At 37.6% G+C, this 5,079-nt stretch overlaps 1 pseudogene; it reads left to right on the plus strand.

The window, feature by feature from the left end:
• The first annotated feature begins 2,298 nt into the window (after positions 1 to 2,298).
• On the plus strand, positions 2,299 to 3,218 carry LOC101658517 (annotated as a pseudogene).
• The last annotated feature ends 1,861 nt before the right edge of the window (positions 3,219 to 5,079 follow it).

Genomic DNA, 5,079 nt, shown 5'->3' on the forward strand with positions numbered 1-5,079 from the left:
ATTTTTTGACTGGGTTCTACATCTTACTTTTTACTTCCATTTCCTTACTATGTCTGCTTTTTTTAATATCTTGTAACTTTGGGTGAATTACTGAGTTTTTCTCGGGGGGAGAGGCTTTGGCATTTGTATTTTTGCTGTAGTTGAATTTTGTTTTTCTTTTATCAATTTACCTGTCTACAAGTTTCTGAAAGCCTATTTCTATACTTTCCATCATTACTCTTGAAAATTTACTAAGTTTATTTAATGTAATGTCTAAATCTAAATGAAACACTGCTTTGTTATTTTCCAGATAAAATTAAGAGTCTTTAGTTCCAGTATTTAGTCCACACTTATATCTTATTTTTGACCATATTCAATTTTAACCTCACAAATTCAGTATTACTATGATGCATATATGACATTTATTTGAATTTACAATTATTTGATTTTTATTCTTTTTTCCTCTAATTGCCACTCTACGATTATTTTTCATTCTTGAATTTTATGACTATTTCAGAATTTGTATCTTGATACTAAATTTTAGAAATCTTTATTTGAAATATGTTTCTTTTCAAAACTCTGGTGGTGCAATGATTAAATTCTTGTCTGCTCACTAAAATGTCAACAGTTTGAACCCACCAGCTACTCTGTGGGAGACAATGTGGCCATCCGTTTCTGTCGAGATTACAGCTTTGGGAACCTTATGAGTCTGTCTCACTCTGTCCTATAGAGTTAGTACAAGTGGATTTAGGTTTATATTTGCTTTATAATGAAATGTAATCTTACTGGATATGCAATTATGAGTAGGAAATTATTTTCTCATCACAATTTAGAAGCATTATTCAACTAATTTGTGGCTTCTATTATCGCTATTGAGAAGTTGGTTATTGTTTTAACTTTTTCCCTTTGTAGATCATCTACCCTTTTAAAAAACAGCACTTCATATCATCCCATTCATGTTCTGGGTCTCTATTGCTCTTTAAATGCTGTCTCAGCTCTGTCTCCTCTATTCTTACAGTTCATGTACATCCCATGTGACAGAGTAGAACTGCCCTGTTGAGCTACCTTGGCTACAGTCTTTACAAAAGCAGAAGCTCTTTGACCTATAGAGCTGCCAGGTGGGTTCAAACTACCAACTGATATTTTGTGTCTACAACTCTGCTTTATTTGTGCTACACTTCTTGCTCCACTCCCTCCCACTCCCCACCATGCTGACTCTCTGTTTTAGTGGTCCACCTTCTATTGTGCTTGGAAATCTGTTTCAAAGTTCACTGATTGTTCATTATATCTGGAAGAACCCAGGGTGTAACTTGGGGGAGAGTTTTCCTCTGGAAAGGATTTTCTGCTCCTCCTGCTGTATGCCAGGGCTATGCCTGACTCTTGGTCAGTTCCATTTCTCCCAGAAAGTAGAGCTCAGAAAGGAAGTTTGAGGATTTGCTTCCCCACTTAGGTGATGTTCCAGTGATGTATGTCCCAGAGCAGCAACTCTATTCGAATATGAACACAGATGCCCATGAATAAACTCAAGCCTTCTGCCTTGATTCCCCACTCCTCTAATTCCATACTATCCCTTCCTTCACCAATTCTTTATCTACACTGACACAGATCATAGCCACCTTGGCTCTGGATATCAGATCCTCAGGCTCTATATCCGGGCCACAGAAGCTCTGCCAGCTGCCAGCACTGGGCTCAGGCCCTAGTCTTATGGGCTCAGTTCATGTTTGCCAGAATCCTCTCGAATGTTTGCTTTAACCAGCTTTACCTTAAAGAACATATGCGATCTAAACTTTTGTACATCAGGAGGATTCTTCAGATTATTTTATGCTGGTCAGTCATGATACCGGAAGGATGACAAAATTTCTATGCAATTGAATCTCTTTCCTCGTGAAGTATAAAATGAGGTTTTTAGCTATGGGATCTATATTATTGATTACATGATATGATCAAAATAACTTGAGTGATTTTCAGTTTACCATAAATTTCATTTTTTATGTGGATTTAAGTCTATCAGAAAAATAAAAGTAGAAGAGGTATAAAGATTTAATAGAAATCGAGTAAAGTTTTAACACGCCAGAGAGGTTATTTTTCTAACCCATCTATTATAGATAGGAAATGAGGCCAAACAAGGTAATTTTATTTGCCTACATAAAAGAATCACAGGCAAGACCATATCTCTTCTTCCCTCCCTCGTAAATGTTCTCTCTAGTCAATATTTAGCAAGGTTATGAAAAATTTGAAAGATAATGTAAAGCACTGTTATTTCCTTTCTTATCCCTTTGTCCCTCCAGTAGAAATGGCCACAAGAAACCAGACACAGTGACTGAATTCAGTTTGATTTCTTTTCCTACTGTCCAAGAGCTGCAGATTTTGGTATTTTTCTTCTCTTGATAGTTTAAACACTCACTATAACAGGAAACATTATCATCATCTTCTTAATATGGACAGATAATCATCTCCAAACCCCAATGTATTTCTTTCTTAGTAATTTGTGGTTTGGGGACATTTTGTTCACAACAACCATTTCCTTAAAGTTGTTAGCTTGTCTCTTAGAAGAAAAAAAAGCCATATCCTATTTTGGTTGCATCACCCAAACATATTTCTACTTCTTCCTGGGAAGAGTAGAATTCATCCTCTTAGCTGTCATGTCCTTCGATTGCTATGTGGCCATCTGTAACCCCCTGCGCTACAGCAGCATCATGAACAGTAGAGTCTGCCTCCAGCTGGTCCTGGGCTGCTGGGTGGGTGCCTTCCTGTCAGTGCTGTGCCCAACTATTGTGGTGTCCAGACTTCCCTACTGTACTCAAGAAATCAGTCACTTCTTCTGTGACATAGCCCCTCTGCTACAGGTAGCCTGTGTTGATATTCAATTCATTGAGATAGTAAACTTCCTCTTATCCTCCCTTGTGGTTTTAAATTATCTGGTGCTCACCACTGTGTCCTACACCTACACCATCTCTACCATCTTGTGCATCCCTTCAGCCTAAGGACATCCGAAGGCCTTTTCCACCTGTGCTTCTCACATCACTGTCATGTCCATTGCCTGAAGAAGCTCAATCTTCATGTAAGTGAGACTCAACCAGAGCTATTCACTAGAGTTTGATAAAATGACAGTTGTCTTGACTACCGTAGTGACTCCACTTCTAAATCCCTCCATTTACAGCTTGAGGAATGAAAAGGTGAAGGAAATCTTGAGGGAGACAAGCAATAGAATAATTTCATTACATTCCAAAGGAACATAACAATAAGCAATTTCAGAACATCGATATTTCCTCTATGTGACAAGTTGCATGACTATGAACTGAAAATCTGGAAACAGGACCAGTATCACACATCAGTATTTGGAAGTATTATAACCTAGTATATTGAGAAACTGGAAAAAATTTGAAAAACAATGATCCTGTTTCCTCGGTCTCTGGAATGGTTTTCATGTAATCACATTGGAAAACTGCCAACCTGTGAGTCCTAAGACCACGGTTTATCTTACATAGCATATGTGGTTTTGAAATGGGAATATACATATAAAAGTAACATTATCATCTCAAATGGGGAATGGTTGAGTGCAATGTAGGGGGCTTTCAGCAGCCCTGAGTATCTCTTTTGATAATTGCATTAAGAATAAAGTTTCTTATTTCTGCTAGCCACAACTGGAGTTACTATATGTCAGAACTGACATGACTATAACTCGTTTGAATATGGCAAAGAAGTGAGTTTAAAAGATTAATGAATGAAGATGTGTGACACACTGTTTCCAAGAAGATGGTTTATCCTGGAAAGTATGCACCGACAACGGCGTTGGGGGCTTTGGGCTATCTTTATCTGATTCGTTAAATATTTTATTTAAGTCACTAACTACCCCTATTCTGGCTTTAGGACCACCAAACACCTTTGTACCTACTTTTGCTTATCCACTAAGCTTGCTTGTTTTAAAAAAATATTCAAGTGAAAGTATTTTGCAGTCCTCTAGTCACTGCAGTTGTAAATTAATCACGACCCTAATTCAAGTCATGTGAACTTACCTCGGTACGATGTATCTACTTAGTGTGATAAAACAAGTGTGATGACTCCATAGCTCTAAGATCACCCTGGGAAGAAAGAGCATTTTTAAAGTTATTATCCTTCTCCATAACCACGTACATAATTCTTTTATTTGAACGTTTGCACTATGATGAAGTTTTATTTTTTACGAGGGTTTATTTTATTGTCAGAAAAGACAACAAATGGATAGGAATGGATAGGAAGCAAAGGGCTGTCAAGAAACAGGGCAGTCATGTCTAACCCTGTGGTTTGGCATATAAGAGGATAATAAGGCTTGGTTTACTACAAAGAGGGTTAGGTGTTTTAAAATGAAGGATAATTTTAAGAATTGAAGTGTAATTTAGCCCAACAAAGTGAGCATCACATTGCTATTATGAGGAGAATTACAGCAACATTTAAAACTACAGAAGAAGAGCAATTCTTGATGTTCAGAAGGAGACCTACTGAAGCACTCAGCTGTTAACAGAGAAATGGGTGGTGCCTTGAGAAAGAGGGCTGAAATCCATTTTCAGAAGCTGATTTAAAAATAAATAATGAAACACTGCCATCAAGTCAATGCCGACTCAATGACCCTATAGAACAAGGTAGAAATGCCCCTGTGAGTTTCAGAGACTAACTGTTTATGGGAGTAAAAAGCCCTGTCTTTCTCCCAAGCAGCTGCTGGTGCTTTAAAACTGCTGACCTTGTGGCTAGCAGCCAAATGCTTAACAATGCCACCTGGGATCTCTTTAGCCACTGAAAAACCTCTGGAGTGATCCCTAATGGAAAGAGCCTGCTGCATCAACTACAATGTTCTGGCTGCTGTAGCCCCTGAAGAAAATATTTTCCACATCATTTACACTGGTTTATTTGGTTGATTCTATGAGTGGCATATTTTCATGACTGTACTTTTCTACATTTTCTGTAGCAAGAATGTATAAACTTTTAATTTGAAAAATAATCTATTTGTTGAATGGGATTTTGTATTAAGAAATCAGTAAAATGTATTTGTATACTCACACCACTGGTCCTGAAGGGATCATCTGCCCTGGATTCCCTGTATTTCCAGTTCCTATCTGTACCAGT

The sequence above is a fragment of the Echinops telfairi genome, unplaced genomic scaffold, assembly GCF_000313985.2.
Source record: "Echinops telfairi isolate 266 unplaced genomic scaffold, ASM31398v2 ScPeMD7_5167;HRSCAF=5991, whole genome shotgun sequence".
NCBI lineage: Eukaryota > Metazoa > Chordata > Mammalia > Afrosoricida > Tenrecidae > Echinops > Echinops telfairi.